This window comes from Onychomys torridus, chromosome 18 (genome assembly GCF_903995425.1).
Source record: "Onychomys torridus chromosome 18, mOncTor1.1, whole genome shotgun sequence".
Taxonomy (NCBI): Eukaryota; Metazoa; Chordata; class Mammalia; order Rodentia; family Cricetidae; genus Onychomys; species Onychomys torridus.
In genome coordinates, this window is record NC_050460.1 from 54,381,586 (window position 1) to 54,400,674 (window position 19,089).

The following is a 19,089-nucleotide window of genomic DNA, read 5'->3' on the forward strand; positions in this document are numbered from 1 at the left end:
ATGACAGAAAACAAGCCATTCATTCAATAAATGTGGGAAATGAACAGAGTTCAGAATAAGGAGCCCAAATATTCATTAAATATAAGTGTTTAGCATCCTCAGCCTTTAGGAAAATGTAAGTCTAAACTGTATTGGAATTTCATCTCATCCCAGTCAAAATGGCAGCTATTACAAAAGAAGAAATGAATAAGATGCCAAAGATGTAGGGAAAGAGGAACACTCTCATAGCATCAAGGTTCCTCAGGAAACTGAAAATAAGCAAGTGCCATGTGATCCAGTATGCCTCCCCTGGGTATCCTCTCAAAGGAATCTGAGCGTAACACAGAGACACTTGCAGCACTATTAACAGAGGCCAGTGTGTAGGTGCCCATCCATTGGGGAATGGATGAGAGAAATGTGAAGATTTATTTGGTCCTAAAGAAGAATAGAATTATGTTGTTGGAAGGAAATGGCAGAACAGCACAGCATCGTATTGAGCTAAATAAAGTAGACATAGAGTGGCAAAAATACAAATAGGAGAGGACTGTATACAGGATCAGTATAAACAGAGTTGGTTGGGAGGGGGAACACCAGAAAGCAATGACAAGAAAATAAATACAATCATCTATTATTTTCTATCAGATGAAGAACCTAGATTGGCTAGTTAGATGATGGATAGGGAGGGAGGGAGGGAGGGAGGGAGGGAGGGAGGAAAGAGTGTGTGTGTGTGAGAGAGAGAGAGAGAGAGAGAGAGAGAGAGAGAGAGAGAGAGAGAAGAGAGAAAGAAGAGGAATATAAATAGAAGGAAGGAATATAGGTAGGTAGACAGTAAATTGATCATTTGGGGCCTGGAGAGATTGCTCAGTGGTTAATAGCATTAGCTGTTCTTCCAGAGGACCTAGGTTTGATTCCTAGCACATACATGGCAGCACTCAATTGTATGTAACTCCAAGTTCAGGGGATCTAATTTCCTATTTTGTCTTCTATGGGCACCAAGCACACACATGTTTCAGAGTTATACACATAAGAATAAAAATAAGTAAACATAAAAAAGAAATGATTTTATATAGAAGATATGAAAGGGGTAGTAAGGTGGAAAGTGGAAGGGGAGGGGCCAAGGGGAAAAACTAGCAGAGTATGAGCACTTACTTCACACTGATTATGAAAATGTCATGAGGAAACTCATTGTTTTATACACTATCTAAAGAAATGAATATTAAAAAACATGTTTAACCTAAAACATACATGATTCTCTTTATTTGAGACCATTTGGAACTTGATGATTTTCCTGCATATGAAGGGAATTCTAGTAACACAAGTTTATAGCATCACTTACAGTTGACTTGATGCTGACTGTCACTTTATTAGTCACAAAAGCAAGCTACGGTGATGTTTTCAAAAATGTACTTTCAGTACAACCAGTATGTCTTTGAGCCTTACCCATTCATCCAAGTAGACCCACTGACAATGTAAAAATACTATGTGCTGCCCTATGGCTAACGTTTTATTCTGCTAGAAAAAAAAGTGATATTAAACTGCATTAGGAAATACCTGAGTGGAAAATACAGAATGCCAAGACTCCAGATGTGAGCCAGCAGGAGACTGTGGGTGAATACAGAGGAAGAAAGAAAAGCAGTGCATCCTCTCAGCTGGGTGCTAGCTTATAAACTGGACTTTTTGACTGTTCTGAAGCAGAATGACTTGCTGACACCTGGGTAATGGGAGAGAGTTATGAAGGAGGAAATAATTTCTGTTGTTTCCCTCAGTTCACATACTGTTAAACTGATGCTGATTTTTGGAGAAAAGGGCATGGATTTAAAGGTCATAGGCTTCCTTATGGTTTCCACTGTTAGTACTAATTCTCTTTTCTAAGTGAGTGTTTCTGAAATTATAAAATTCTGTATAAAATTAGCGGAAAGAACATACAACTATATGAGATACCTGTGTTTATATTTCAAAGAAAATACTTATTTTATTTCTGATGTGTGATTGGGAGTCCAAATTACACTGCAGCTGCCTTCCATTCAATGACCTCAGTTGAGAACTTATGGGATAAACTTGGACCTTTTCATACTTCAGTTAGTATTGAGAATTTTCCATGTGCATGTTAAACATGATGCAAGCCATTCCACGTTTTTCTAGCTTCATGCTAAATTCTCTAACAAACTTGCTCTGAAGTTAAAAAGATTGTTTAAAAGATGAATGTCAGATGTATGCACTTTTCTCATGAATTGCCATAATTGATAGATGATAGATAGATAGATGATAGAAGTCTATAGCATGTTTTATAGTTACTGATCCGATGATATACTATCTTATAATTTCTGGCATAGTTACAGTAAGCTAAGTGTTGGAGAATATTATTTTAAGATGTGTTACACTTGTTTTTACCATGGAAGCTTTGTTTTAATGATGCAAAGATGTGTTGCATTCTTTAATGTTGCATTTATTTAACTTTGTGAAGCTGTGTTACTTTGCTTGTCTAAAACACTTGATGGTCTAATAAAGAGCTGAATGGCCAATAGCAAGGCAGGAGAAAGGATAGGGAGGGCTGGCAAGCATAAAGAATAAATAGAAAGAGAAATTTGGGAGAAAAAGAAGGAACCAGAGAACAAGGAGAGAAAGATGCTAGAGACCAGCCACAAAGCCAAACAGCCAGCCACAGAGTAAGAATGAAAGTAAGATACACAGAAGGAAAGTAAAAGCCCAGAGACAAAAAAATAGATGGGATAATTAAAAGATAAGAAAAGCTGTCAAGAAACAAGCCAAGCTAATGCCAGACATTTATAATTAACAATAAGGCTCAATGATGTGTGGTTTATTTGGGAACTGGGTGATGGGCCCCACCAAAAAGCAAATCAATTAACAACAGTTAAGTCTGTGTTTGAGCTTTGCCTTTCAAAGGTTAGGTATCACAGTACTTGCCTAGCATGAACAAGACCATGGTTTAGATCATAGCAGAGCAATGAAAATTATGCAACAGATGAATCTAAGACTGAAGTATATTGCTTTATCTTTCTTGTGATAAACTATGGACAGATAGCATTTATACAGTCTGGGTGGTGTATTGAGTGTTAAATTATCAATAAATGATTTGTTTAAAGGGAAAATATTTGAAAATGACTTCTTAGGCTTGTAGAGATTTCTAAGACCAAAGAAGGAATTTTAAGAGCAAAAGGAAATGAATCATGGGACTTGGCCATAAGACCCATAGAACAGGCACTAACTGGGGCAGAGGTTATCAACTGACCATGTCTCCATCTTCAAGTACATTTTTATGGAATATCCCACATGATCAGAAATTATTCCTATTTCAAATAATAAAACAAGAAATCCTCCATGTGGTCCCACCTAATACAGTTAAACCACTGAAGTGTCTGTGTGCTGTGAGAGCTGAGGTGTTTCCTGGACAGTCATTCTATGAATGAAAAAGGTTCTCCAGTAATTGACTATCCCTCACTTGCAGGATATATTTTATAGACTGGCCATTTCAAAACTCTAGAAAAAGGCAGAAAACCAAATGTTTTACTATGTCAAGTTTGACTTTTATCAGTGGAAGTGTGAGGTTCCCACAGTTGTGTCCTTTAATCAAAGCCAGACTCAGAGAATATTGTTTCAGTCATCAAAGTATCTACTAGAATGAGAGTAGTTCATATGCCATTTCATGTGGAGATAAGAGAAATTGAGTACCTGTAATGACTTCATTTGTTTAATATTAAAGCTATCTCTGAGGATAGGAACAAGATACAATGAAGAATAAAGCACTGTACTTGGAGTACACTGTCTGCAGGCAGTGGGCACATAGCATGGGATGGAGAAGGTCAACCCACAGCTAGAATACAGAGCCATACATGGACAGACATCATGAATGATCTGAAGTGTCTGGTAACAATGGTTCTAAGCTAAAATTTGAAGAATGAGGTAAAATTATAAACACACCTATGGTGGAGAGAGAGGTTAGGATAAAAAGAAAAGTTTCATGATGTTATATAGACTTTCTTTTTCCTTGTGTATATTTTAACTGTTCTGAATTGTACTGAGACCAATTTAGGATAGAGTGTAGCATTCATTGACAGGAATTTGCAATTTTTATATCTTTAATATTTTTCTTTGAGAAATTCATACCTGTATATTGATCATATGCACTCTCTAGACTCCCTAGATTGCTCCTGAATTGTTTCTCTCTGAGTCTCATGTCCACTTGATTTTTCCTTTATTTTTTGAATAGCCAACTGGGTACAGTTAGTGATGCCTATGTGCTAATAAGGATGAAATCATCCACTGAAACATGAGCACCCTTCCAGTGGTCATACTCTCAAAGGAAAATGACAAGCTTGCATTCCCAACAGCAGTGGAGGAGAGTTCCCCTTGCTCCATATCCTCTCCTTCATAAGCTGTCTTCTGTGTTTTTGATCTTAGCCATTCTGACAGGTGTAAGGTGGTATCTCTGAGTCATTTTGATTTGCATTTCCCAGATAATTAGGGATGTTGAGCAATTCCTTAAATGTCTTTCAGCCATTTGAGCTTCCTCTGTTGAGAATTCTCTGTTTAGTTCTATAGCCCATTTCTTAATTGGACTGTTAGGCATTTTGATGTCTAATTTCTTGAGTTCTTTATATATTCTGGATACCAGCCCTCTGTCAGATGTGGGGTTGGTGAAGACCTTTTCCTATTCTGTAGGCTGTCACTTTGTCTTGTACAGCCACTTTGGAAATCAATATGGCGCTTCCTTAGAAAATTGGGAATCCATCTCCCCCAAGCCCCAGCTGTAGCAGTCTTGGTTATAAACCCAAGGAATGCTCAATCATACCACAAGGGCATTTGCTCAGTTATGTTCATATCAGCATTGTTTGTAATAGCCAGAACCTGGAAACAACCTAGATGTCCTTCAACTGAAGAATGGATAAAGAAAATATGGTACATATACACAATGGAGTACTACTCAGCAGAGAAAAACAATGACATCATGAGGTTTGCAGGCAAATGGATGTATCTAGAAAAAAACATCCTGAGTGAGGTAACCCAGACTCAGAAGGACAAACATGGTGTGTACTCACACATAGTAGGATACTAGATGTAAAACAAAGATGACTAGACTGCTACAAAACTCCAAGGAGGCTACCTAGAAAACAGGACCCTAGGAAAGACACAGGGATTGCCCAATGACAGAGAAATGGATGAGATCTACATGAACAACCTGGACGACAGTGGGAGTAATGAAGGGCAAGGTTCGAGGGAAAGAAAGCTTAGGGGAGCAGGAGATCCCAGCTGGATCAAGAACAGAAAGGGAGAACAAGGAATGACAGACTATGATAAATGAAGACCACATGAGAACAGAAAGAAGCAAAGTGCTAGAGAGGTCCCCAGAAATCCACAATGATACATTCACTGTAGACTGCTGGCAATGGTCAAGAGAGAGCCTGATCTGACCTAATCTGGGGATCAGATGGCCAAACACCCTAACAGTCGTGCTGGAACTCTCATCCAATAACTGATGGAAGTAGATGCAGAGATCCTTGGCCAGGCCCCAGGTGGAGCTCCAGGAGTCCAATTGTCATGCAAGAAGAGGGAGTTGTTGTCATGCAAGAAGAGGGATTGTGAATTGTTGAGACCAAGATTGGAAAAGCACAGGGACAAATAGCCAAATGAATGAAAACACATGAATTGTGAACCAAAAGCTGTGGTGCCCCCAACTGGATCAGGCCCTCTGGATAAGTGAGACAATTGAATAGCTTGATCTGTTTGGGAGGCACCCAGGCTGTGGGACAGGAACCTGTCCTTGGTGCATGAGCTGGCTGTTTGGAACCTTGGGCTTACACAGGGACACATGCTCAGCTTGGAAGGAGGGGACTGGACCTGCCTGTACTGAATCCATCAGGTTTAAATGAATCCCCAGGGAAGTCTTGGCCCTGCAGGAGATGGGAATGGAGGGGAGGGGCTGGGGGGAAGGTGGGGACCAGGGTGGGGAGGGGGAGGACCTGGGAACCCATGGCTGATGTGTAAAATTAAAACACAAATATAATAAATAAAAAAGGAGAAAAAAAAGAAAAAGAAAAAAAAAAGGGAAATGACTTTCTAGCATCTAGAAGCTAGCAATTTCCACAGCTCTTCTGTTGGAGATGACGCCGTGTTGAATCCCATCCCCCTATATGAGGAAATATTAACTGCCTTTATTTTGTGTAAGTCTTGTGCCTGCAGCCACAGCTCTTGTAGGTTAATGAGTCCATTACCCATGCCATGGCCAGAAGACAGAATTTCACCGTTTTCTTCTTCGTCTTCCTGCTCTTACATTCTTTCCACCCCATCTTCTAAGACGTTCGTTGAGCCTGGGCAGGGTTTATTAATATAGCTATCCCAATTTGGCCCGAGCACTCATCAAGTATTGGCAGAACTTTGGTTAGTTAGGGATCTTTGCATTCACTGCTGCTTACTGGAGAGAGACGCTTCTCAATCAAGACTGAGAGTGAAACAAATGAATGGATATAAACATAAATATTTAGAAAGTGTTTAACAGCATTACCACTTACCAAGTCAACAACAGCCCCTGAACCTATGACCTTCCAAGCCATGGAATTTTTACCAGGTTTACTTTCCCAGATGACCTGGACCATCGTGTCATTCTTTGGTGACAGGTATCTGAGAGACAGGACAAGGGGAGGAGAAAATAAAGAAAACACTAAATGTGGGGTTAGGAGTTCTTGCACAAGCTATGTCTTACATCAAGCAAGTTTATTATGATATACAGCATCATATATGCTATTTAGATGGGGAGAATGAGATGGAGTCAGCAGAAAGCTAATTAGGGCCATGTTAGCAAAGGGGACACAGGATTCGTCAGACACAGCTGCCTTAGTACTAATGAAGTCAGCTCAGGGTTGAGTTCCCAGACACTATAACTTTGACTTCTTCAAGGCCTTGACCTCACTCTCAGGCCAGACCTCACCAAGTACATGGAATTAACATGTCCTTTGTCCTTTTACCAGGTCTCTGAGAAAGTCTTGGATTTGCCCAAGTCCTCAAAACCTAGGCATGAATTCTTCCTTGTGAAACATGACACAAATCTAATCATAAAGAGTTGGTTTACCCCTACAACAGTCATGCTAATGTTATACTAGTATGAACATCTTGCTTGATTGGTTGGTACTGTAGCATGCAAGGTCCAGCACTGAGTAAATTATTGATGTCTTTTCTCTCTAAGAAGCTTGCCTTGCATCCCCTGGCACTGACACTATGAAAGCTAGCCAGAAGTGAGGAAGTTACCCTGTCAGTTTGATAATGATTTCTTTATGTCCTGCAACCAAACAGTGTGGTGTCTTCAACAGTAGGGTCTTAACATCTACTTGAAGCGGGCATTCAGAAGCAAAAACAAAGGCCTGTGTTGTTTAGGGACCCCTGAGCCTCCCTAAGGAATAACTCATAGTGAAGTATCCTATTCCTGAAGCTAAGTTTCATTTAATTAACCCATGTCTCCATTGTCACTCATGCAGAATACTACTTTCCAGTACCCACTTCCCTTTTTGAGACAGAGTCTTACTCTGTAGTTATGGCTAATCTAGAATTTATTATGTAGACCATGCATGCCTTAAACTCACAGAGATCTACCTGCCTCAGCCTCTCAAGTGCCTGGCAAAACTCTTTTTCTAAAATAAGTAAATACATTAAATTAGTTTACAGACTAGTGTGTTTTTCTAAGGCCTTTTCACTAACATTCATCTTGCTAATCCCCTGCCTCAAGCCCTTCTAACAATTTTGTCTTCCTTTCTACCCACCCTTGCCTTGTGCTAATAGTCAATCCAAGCCCTTATACCGGCTACATCAATGTTCCATCACTGAAGCCATTGTATATCTTACACCAAAGGAATTCTACAACTTCAGAATTCCCTGAATAATGGTTTATCATACCCGTCAGGGAAGGAAAAAATAAATAACGATCTGAGCCTGGATATTATAGGGAAAAGCATGTGAGGGCTGTTTCTTAGAGGGAAAATCATCATACTACAACACTTAAATTCATTATAAGGTATGTTTTGCTACTGACTTGAGCCACTGTCCCAATTTTCTACATGGTTTAACAATTTTATCCCTCTATATATTATAACATTTCCAGCAACAACATATATAACATAAGCTTAAAATGTATTTTATATATAATTAATACATTTAAACATCAATACAAACATTAATTAGCTAATTAAATGACCTAATTTAAACTTTTATGCTTCAATTGATTTAACTATAAAATGAGTATAATTATAGATTATTAAATTGATGTGCACATTGAAAAGTATTATTCTGAACAGCACTTAAATTATCTTTTGATAGAAGCCCTGAAAAAATATTTTTAAGCAATTATTTGTAATTTTTTTAAAAAGTAATCATTTAATGAAGTACTGGAATAGATCTCCAGGGAGTCATTGTTCTCTAGCAGTCAAATTTAATCAACTTCAGGTCATGAGATGATTCCATTTTTACATGTTTTACTTGAAAATAAAATTCTTATTTCTTGTGTCCACATACACATCAGAAAGCAGGATGAAAGCAACACTGATATGAGCCACCAACACTACAGAATTCACAGAATGACAGAAGCAGTGTTCATTAGATGGAGGCAGAGCTAGCCATGCTTTTGGAGGATGTCCTGAGTGGTCTAGAGTTAAGAACTGTCACAACCACTAATTCAAGGCAGGAATGACCTGCCCGAGTTAAAGTAGCATAGATTGTACCCCATTCCCCCAAAGACCTGATGGAAATCAGGTGGCAAGATCAATGGGAAAAGCCATCTGGGGCTGATTATGCTGTCTGTATGCCTGCACTTGATAAAGAAGGTAAAGTAATGTGTTTTCTGGAGCCAGAGTAGGAAAGAATTGAGGATAAATAAAGCCTTTCTAGTTGTTACTCTGAGTTAAAGTGAAGAAAAAAAAGTTTCAGGCTTTTATTGCATAGTGAACACCACAGATCACTTTCCAACTTCATTTGAAAAGAAAAGCTCTGTTAGCTCTTAGCCGAGACTCTTGTTAGTCCTCAAAGGCTCTTCCTAAGTAGCTGTGCAGTCCATCTCCAGGTCCCTCCCATACTAAGTCTCTTACAAGTCACTTAGGATCACATCCCCCTTCTGTTCAAAACCCTCAGAAACTACTCAGATAAAGTGCAGACCTCCGTCCTCATGTTGTCTTAGCTTTATTACTCCCACCTAGACTTTTGCTCATCTCTCCCATCTGATGGTACAGCAATATGACATGACTTATCATCTGTATCATTTTTTCACCTCCTCAGCCTCCCATTGAAGCTACTTTCTCTCTCTGTGAGTACCTTTATGATTTTTTTTCTAGTCCAGGTTACATGTATTTTCCTTGTTCACATTGCATCGATTATCATCACAGAAGCGTCTGCACTTATACCTACATCTTTTTTTTTTTCCCCCTGTAGGAATTAGCAGAAATTTCCCATGAAACACATGTACTTTCCTGGCCAGCATGGTTGACTCTACTTTGATTACTTACTTAACTGCAAGCTCCTTAGCATTATGCAATTCATCTCCCCCATCTTTAAACCACCATCTTTGTTGTCTAAACTGAAGGATTTCCCACAGTAAGAATTTAAAAATGCAAATTTGTTGAGAAAAATGGCCACTGGTGCTGATCCATCATCCAATATGTACTTTATTAAAATCGCTTAAAATATTTACACAAAGATGGTCTCAAATGTAATTATTCTGTAAGATATCCTAGCTGGCTTAAAGAGGGCAGTTGCCCCTCCCCAGTCTAAACAAAATGATTCTTTGTCCAATTAAATGATCACCATAGGGCACTGGGAACGATTACAGAGACTCTGATGGTTTGGGGCCAAAGGACTTTAAATTTTCAGCAACATAAATAATAAAACTTTTCCTGTTGTTTCAGACAGTAAAAGTAAACAGAATTTAATATTTACATCAGACAATGGGTGTATTTGACCTCTGATTAGCTGTGAACAAACATTTGGCTGCTTTGGTTTGTGCATGTCAGATATTCACCTCTATTCAATAGGAATTTGTTCTCATACAGAAGTGCCCTCCCTTCCCATGGTGCTGGGTATTGAACCAATGATCTCACACTTGCTAGGCAAGGACTGTGTGCTGAGCCATATGCTAACTCCAATTTTACTTTTAGTTCAAGTCAGAGTATCACTCAGTTGTCCAGGCTGGCCACGAACATGGCATGCCTCAGCTTTGCCAGTAGCTGGGATTCCTGGCCTAATTGCCAGAATGAGCTGCAAAGCACCATTTTAATCAGGTTAGTTGGATCAATACAGATGAATTTGAAGAAAAGTGTGTGTGTGTGTGTGTGTGTGTGTGTGTGTGTGTGTGTGTGTGTGTGTATTTTCAGAGGCAGGATTTTTCTGTGTAGCCCTGACTGTCCTAGAACTTGCTCTGTAGATTAGGCTGGCCTCGAATTCAGAAACCTGTCTGCCTCTGCCTCCCAAATGCTGGGATTACAAAGGCATGTTGCACCACCACCAGCCATATTTTTTTGATTTTTGAGTGAAAATATTTTTTGAAATTGAAGCTTTAAATAGAGAAAAGGTAGAAAATTGCCAGAAATTGTCCTGTGTGGTTGAGGGAGCTTCTGTTTCAATATTTAAGACTGCAAATTTATGTTTTGAGAGGCATGAATGTGCAAGTTATAATAAATTATCAAAGTTTTCAATATTATAATTTTGTATCAACGTACTACCATCTATACATACATAACTTACCATATTTCAAAATGAAGGGTTATATTCTTGGATAGCAAGAATTGTATGTCATAAATAGAAAGTTGAGAAATATGAGGTTATTGTTTCTCCTATAACAATTTTATTCTGGAGGTTATGCCTGTCAAGGTATACTGCAAGGCAATTATTGAACAAATATTATCTGGATAAAATTTCCTTTCACATGACAAGCTCATCCTCCATCTACCAGAGACAGACATTCTCTTTTACATAGAGACTATCATAAAAGAAGAATTTTTTTTTGAGCTGAGGATCGAACCCAGGGCCTTGCGCTTGCTAGGCAAGTGCTCTACCACTGAGCTAAATGGAATTGTTTGAAAAATTCAGAAAATTAAAAATGAACTTAAAATCACAAAAGTAAATAATTTGCTGCATATGATGCGGAGGATGCAATTTTACACAGTTGAAGGAAGAAAAAATATCACACACAATCGACACTGGTACCCACCTGTGAGTGATTAGGAGTGTTAAAAACTGAGAGAAAATAGGAAGAGGCAACAACAGGTCTCCCTGCTCTATGCACTAGAATGTCTGTCTCTGGTAGATGGAGGATGAGCTTGTCAGGACAGAACAGCAGTCCTCAGCAAGTTGTGGTCTGAAGAGCGCTGCACTTTGAAACTGAGGGCAACCTGTCCTGAAAGAGCCAGTATCCCGAGCTGACAGATAATAAAGCAGAGCGCCCAAAGTTAAAAATAATCCTGGTTCCGAATGATGGTGTGTGGTTGTCACAACCCTTCTAGCCAACAGCTTTCCTGGCTGCATGGCATTGATTATTCCCTGATTACTGTGAAGTGGATATGAGCAAATAGGTCTAAAGTTGGGACCTTTAACATCAGAGGACATTTTAGACAGAGACACAAGTTTGAAGACAGTGCTTCTGGAATGCGTCTGTTAAACATGGCATCTCCATAAACCTCACCAGATGAGAAGTTCATAGTCATCTGGTAGATGCTTTCTGAGTGAAGAAGTTAAGTGGGTAACATAAATGGAATTTTGAGGGTGGAACCAAAAAACAAAATGAATTATTCAGCCTATACACAAATTGCAGTGTAATATTAGTTGTTAATGAGATGTAAGCCTGTGTCTGATCCATGCACACAGTGTGTGTTTTACGTAAAACAAACACATAAAGCACACTGCAATATGGCCCCATTCAAGTGTCAAGAAAGTCAATCTCTGCACGTGAGAGTGAACATTATCCTCATAGACCCCAAGTCACATCATAGCATAACCAGGCAAGTCATTTCAGCCTTCTGAATGATCAATTGCAGCCCTCAAAACCTTGCTAAGGGCAAACCAATTCTGCAGCAATTTATATCAATTATTTAAAGTAGTGAGATGGCTTGAAAACTGGTCTTTCATGGTGAGATAGAATAGCTAGCACTCAGAACAGGACTTTGTTCTGGGAGAGTCATAACTTCTTTGCAAAATCTAAGCAAATGAGAATAGAGAATATGCATGAAATATATAAATATTCATGGAGTCCAAGGTGTTCTCAGACCTCCTGCCTTTCCATTGTATTAATCAAAGCCGAGTCCAAAACTTTATAAACCAAAATGCATCAAAATGCAAAAGCTTAAAGCAAGGTGGTGTCATTATTGCTCATGTAGAAGTAAAGAGAACAGGATCCTGAGGAGCTGCATATATGAGGTCATTCAAAGGCAATTTCTTCTCTCACTGGGCTGATTTCTGTAAGCACTGGTCCTCATATCTCAGCTGAAAAGGAATTATAATGGTGCTTGCTCCCCAGCCTCTAAGCATATTCCTTACTTTCCTTGATTCATGATGCTTGTCTTCCAAACATAGCCATCACACCTCCTACACTGCATAAGTACAGTTATGGACAAGTGCAACTCAGACACTCTTGAAAAGCACAATGTCAGGGACACTACACAATCTGGGGCAGAGTCAGCAGGTGCTGCTGTTGCAATGGACTTCTGGGATCAATGGAGCTGACAGGATCCTGGAATGGCAGCAACATTTAGCTATAAGAGGAAAAGGTGAGTGGGAACCCAAATTAGGTAAAAGAAGCCACAAAATTGCAGATGGAAATGTAGGGAGAGTGAACTCTCCAAGGGAGTCTTTAAGATTTAAGCAGGCAGGAAAAGATCAGCACCATATTTAACATTAGTAACAGGTCAGGCTTTGTACCTAATGATGCTTTCTGTGTCCTTGTTTGATTTGTTGGTAATGTCTAATTTGGAAGAAGACCACTTCATTCTATCTACACACATGCACACATGTGCACATAAACACATTGTATGCACACACACACACACACACACACACACACACACACACACACACACACACAAAGATGTCTCTAGAGTTTCCCCAAGTATTACAAGTCAGAAGATGTATTACAGCACTTTAGGAATGGCTAGGATTCATTCTGTTGGAAATAGAGAATGTAGGTGAGTGAGCTTTAACTCAATCAATTCTTACTAGTTTATTCTAGTCAGAAGCTGAATAGACCATTAAGCATAACTAAGAGCCATCACGTAAGCAAGACACTCATGTGGCTCAGTTATGGGAGCTGATCAAACCTATATTTATAGGTACGGTTTTAGCAAATGCTTTAAAAATATTTTTGTTATTTGAGAATTTCACACATTGTATTTTGATCGTATTCAAATCCTCCCCCAACTCTTTCAAGCTTTACCCCTGTTGTGTGTCCTCCATATTTTGTGTCTTCATTTTTGTAAACTCATACTGTATAGTTAGTTCTGCCTGTATTCTCTTGTATGTTCAGCCATTCTCTGGCGTGTGTTCCACCTACTAGAGGACCCACCCTTAAATGAAACGGACTCTTGCCCCAGTGTCCTGTATTCTATTCACACACATCAATCAAGTCAACACCTCCCAACAAAGAGAAAAAGGAAGCAGATACGCAAACCCAGTTATTTGAACCACATGTTAAACACACTAACATAAACATAGAACATTGACACCTCCATTTCTCTTACATGCAGAGATATGCTTACAAAAGTATGACTAACGTTGATGTGTAACACATTTGGTTTTCCTGTTCTTAATATGTCTTAATACCCTTCCTGTTGCTGCAACAAACTATGTGAGGCTGGTAAATTATAAATGAAATAAGTTCATTTGTTTCAATTTTTTTTTGGAGTTGTAGTGGCTCAAGAGGATGTCACCTGGATATTTGTGCTCGAGAGATACATGGTTGAAGACAGAGAAAGAGCTGACATACTTGATAAATAACCACGGTTATATGCAAGGCCCCGCCAGACCTAATCTAGTCTCAAGATAAACAAGCCATCCTGGAGAGAGGCTGCTAATTCCTTTTCTACCTACCTCAGTCCTTCCTACTAAGTATCCCTCTTAAAGCCCCAGTACTTCCAAGATTACTGCACTGGTTCCATACAAACTCCAGAACACGAACATTTGTGGCAAAAACTCTATCACACCATAGCAATATGTAAATAAATATTTAATTTTCTCAAGTGCTGTTTAGAAGATGACCACATAAGCATAAACCCAGCATAAGAAAGAATTATGTGGTGTCTTAAGTGAATTTTAAGTGTGAAAACCACTCTGGTCTAAGGTGTAACAGTTTTCTTACCATCTTAGATACCTTCTTAGATAGAATGCTGACATCACACTTCTTTGACATCAGAAGTGGGAACAGGCAGATACTTTACCTTGGCACAAATACATGCCAGATAGTGGACGATAAATCTTGTTTTTACTTCAAATTTCACCTCACCGTAAAGCTTTTCAGACTCATGGCTCCCATCCTGCACTTGCTCCAACAACCTGTGAATGTTGTCCTCATCTATATGAGTTAAGCTGGTGATCACCTAACCCCAGACTGTGAGAGGGGTGAGATAATCCACAAGCTTAGGGCCCATGATACTGTTTTTATTCTCCTTAGCTCCTTTCTCATATACATTCTGGTTGTTCCTGCCTGGTCCATGTGCAATCCATTATTGAGAACACTAATTTGCCCATAGACAAAGCTATGTCTCCAGTGCCTGTTTAAGCCAAAGGCACAGGACATCACCAGGCTCCATTAAACATAATTCTCCAAGTGTTTTCTGTGTCTGTGTATTGGCATTTGCTGTTTTTCTGAGGCAGGGTGATCCATTATTCAGTGTTCATGACTATTTTGGTATGAAGTTAAAAAGAAAACAGTTAAATTCTCAAAGTGATGGTTAGAATGACCACAGACTTTCTCATTGTGCCTATTCTTTGAAATATCTCACTGCTCCACTGATTATGCAGTTCCAGGCACTTGGAGTGATGAACAAACAGGTGATAATTTTGTTGTTGTTTATTCTTGAGACTGTATTTTAAATACTTTATTCTCCTTCCCTTTCTTCCCTCCAAATGCTCTCTCCTGCTCTCCCTGATTTTATACTGTTAATACTGTTTTTCTTTTATGATGCTTTGGGTTGGCCCACCCCAACATCTACCCCATCTATGACCTGCTGGAGCATGTGAAGGGACCAGTCCTGCAGAACAATAGCCACAGGATCTCCATGAGGAGTTCTGAGGATTTCTGCAGGAGTTCTGAGAGGATTTCTCACGATGGTCCAGTAGCAGAAGTCAGATGCCTTGAAACAGACCAACAACTCATTGTAATAAACATTGGCAAGTAAAGCTGCTTGGACAGAAGAGTATACTGTGAGACACACTGCAGCACTCAATACCAGTTCTAGGAACTAATATGTGATGGAGAAGTAGACAAGACCAAGGAGAGAAGTGTTTTTCCTCCCTTTTTTTTATGGGGAGGCTACAAGGGTAGAGGACTGGGAAATGAGTGGGATTGGGGTGCATGGTGTGAAATTCCCCCCCAATCAAATCAATAAAGTTTTTTTTAAAAAAAACCAAAACCACCTCTCACTTCAATTGCCAAGGAATTAAGGGAATTCTAAAGATTTCTGAAATTGCAATGTTGAGATGAAAGATAGGAAGTAAAAATAGTTCTCCCTGCTTGCCTTTAAATTCATAACCTTTTTTCATCAACTGTTATTGCATGTATCTATGCATTGGAATATACTTATGTATTCTCAAATACAGCTCATTAAGTCCACATAATGTTACTTGTATGTGTGCTTTCAAGGCCATCCTTTCAGCACTGGGCCAATTGGTGTGCTCTTCCTTGGAGAGGAGGACCACCTCTCCCACTCCCAGCTTTGCTCAGTTGCCCGTTGGCTTTTCCACATGCAGTGTGGCAGGCTCATTGGTGCCTTCCTTGTTTGGTTCATATTTGAGCAGTCACATGGGTGAGACTTCATGGATACACAGAGTTGTGGAGCCCAGTTCCAATGGATACAACTACAAAATACTCCCACACCTTAGGTTCAGGGAATGTTGTGGAAGAGGGTGCAGAAAGAATGGAAGGGACAGAGGATCAGGGAGTTCATTGTGAGATTTTTATTTCCCAGTAACATCAGACATTATGCTGTAAAGTCTTGGATGATCATTTTAACAGTCTGGTTAGAATTGATATCCGTCTCTCCCCATCTTTCATCTCAACATTGCAGTCTCAGAAATCTCTGGAATTCTCTTAATTCTTTGGCAACTGGAAGAAGTAAGAGTTTTCATGTTGATAAGGTTTTCACCTAGATACAGCGAAGCTGTTTGTCTGACAGGGAAGCGACGTCATCACTGCTATGCTCTCAAATTTTAGCAGTCATGCACACGCTTTGCATCATAAGGGGAAAACAGTGTTGGGGTCCTGAAGAAATCCTACAAAAGACTACCATCCACATACGCAATCAGCAAGAATGTTTATTATCCCAAGAATAAAGAATAAAAATACCAGCATGCTGGGGCTGCCCACCTGACACAAAAGCAAGGTGGTAACCCTGAGAGAAGCTTTCAGGCTCTTTTTAAGCACACTTAAGAGGAGTTTTAGGGACACTTAGGTCATCTCAAATATGACTGGATTATGTGACGGGCAATCATATTAGTAAGCTCCTGATTGGTTAGTGCTAGCAAGGGCTAAGTCTATAGCTTTTCCATTTTGAGGCAGGCCTGGACAAGTCCCAGGCTTTGTCCTTATTTGGTTTTTACCTTGAGCCAATGACTGAGGGGGCTGGCCCAGTAGCCCAGAGTTGGTACATGCTATTAACATTGTCCCTGCTGCAGGGACATTGGAGATAGATTGTTCTTTGTTCGTTACTTCCTCAGAAAGGGCTTCCTCAGTTTCAAGAAGCAGGAACTGAGACCTATTTTTTAACTGAGTTATTAGGTGCCTGTCATGGTATTTGCCTGGCCTTCTCAGGCAGTATTATTTGTGTACATTATAAGTGTGATAATCCAGATCAGAAAATATTCTGATTAACTCTGGTGTGATTCACAAGCTCAGCCTGATGAACTGTTGTAGTATGAATCTTAAGTGTTCTTATTAATGAAACCAAACCCGAGGCCAGTTATTGGGGTGAATGCTGCAAGATCAGAGAAGCAGAACAAGCCACAGCTATCTCACCTTGCTAGTTCCTCAGGTGATCCTGTTTCCTCAGGCTGGAAGCTTCTGAGTCCTCCTCCACATGAATCTCAGCTGAACTGTGTTGCTCCAAAGCTTAACTAACTACATGCTTTTCCTCCTTAGTTCCTGGTCCTCACGCCTTATATACCTTTTTCTTTCTGCCCCCACTCCCTGGGGTTAAAGGTTGGGTTTCTGGGATTAAAGGCATGGGTCACCATGCTTAGCTGTTTCTAAAGTGGCCTTGAACACACAGAGATCCACCTGGCTCTGCCTCCCAAGTGCTGGGATTAAAGGTGTGTACCACCACCGCCCAACTTCTGTTAGGGCTTACTCTTCCTATTTTCTAGCCACCATTTTTGGATTTGTTCTAGTGGCTGTCTATTCTCTGACCCCAGATATGTTTATTTCAGGGAACACACAATATTTCAGGGAACACAATACCCACCACATTTCCCCTGTTTTTGTCTAAAATTAAAAAAAGGTTATAACTAATACAAGAAAAATCATATCCAATAAGTATATACAATATACACAGTCAAGATTACATTAATGATGTCTAGTCCATTAACATTTGACAGATTCAGGTGAAAAACTCCATTATCTATAATAATGTCCAGTCCAGTAACATTTGATAAAACTCAGACAAAAATTTTTCATTACTTATCCTATCTTTTCTTTTCATAATAGATTCAGTAGTCTACCTTTTGTCATTTTTATATTTTCTCCTTTTTCTTTTTAGAGTAGATTCAGTGATCTACCCATTTATCCTATTATTTCTTTGTCTTTTTTCTCAGGGTCGATTCAGTGATCTACCTCATATCTATTTTCTCTTTTTCCTTTTCTTTTTTTAACAAAATCTCTGAATCTAATCTTCATGTTCAGCTTTTTTCCTGACCATTAACAATTAACAACTTGTAACCAATCATCATAAACAATGACAATATCCAAAACTCATTAAACGACCATAAACCTCCCATCCCACTTTTTGGGGATGTGGGCGTCATCTTCTTAAAATTACTTCCATCTTTAGGTGATCCTGAAAAGAAAATTTTTGGGTTAATTGTCAAGTCCTGTATCATTTGTCCCGCCGCTGCATAATGATCAAATGAAGGGCTTGTTTCAAGTCCTTGTTCAAGTAGTCTGTCAGGCTGTATCATCTCAGCCAGTCATCTCAAAATTGTCCTAAACAGTTTGTAATCCAAAGTTGATCTTTCCATGGCACTAATGGCGTTACCATAGTCCATGTGGCATCATCATTGTGGAGTCCCATCATCCTTTTGAAGATTTCAAAGTCACTGTTAGGCATGATCATGGTTCCCTTTAGATTTTTTTTTTTTTTTTTTTTTTTTTTTTTTTTTTTTTTTTTTTTTTTTTTTTTTTTTGTGCTTCCTCTGTGGTTTGGAGCAATCACAATCTCATGTCTGTCTGTCTCTCAGAACCATGAACGTTCTTCCCTGGAAGAGAAAATCTTCACAGCAATTTCTCCCCAGCATTTCTCTTGCCAACCTTTTCCAAACTGACCTTTGCCGATGCTTTCTTGTAACATGCTGGTCCTGGCAATTCTTCTCTGAACAAGCAGCAGTAAATTCTTTGTTCCAGGTAGCAGCATCACCAAAGTCACCAACACGATGAGAAGCAGCTGGCAACTCGAAGTAGCAGTCACTGCCTCCATGGTTCCACCACTGTTTGTAGCTCGGCCCCGGCCGAAGCTTCTCCTAGGTTGGCCTCAAACTTGGGATCCTCCTGCCTCTGCCTCTGCCTCTGCCTTTTTCAGCAAATCTTACCAGCATGCGCCGCCACTACCGGCTGAGTGTAGCTCGGGCCTGAGCTTGGGCTCACAAGGCCACAGGCAAGAGTCTTTTTCATGAATTCGTACCTCGAACGTTGGGGCACCAGATGTA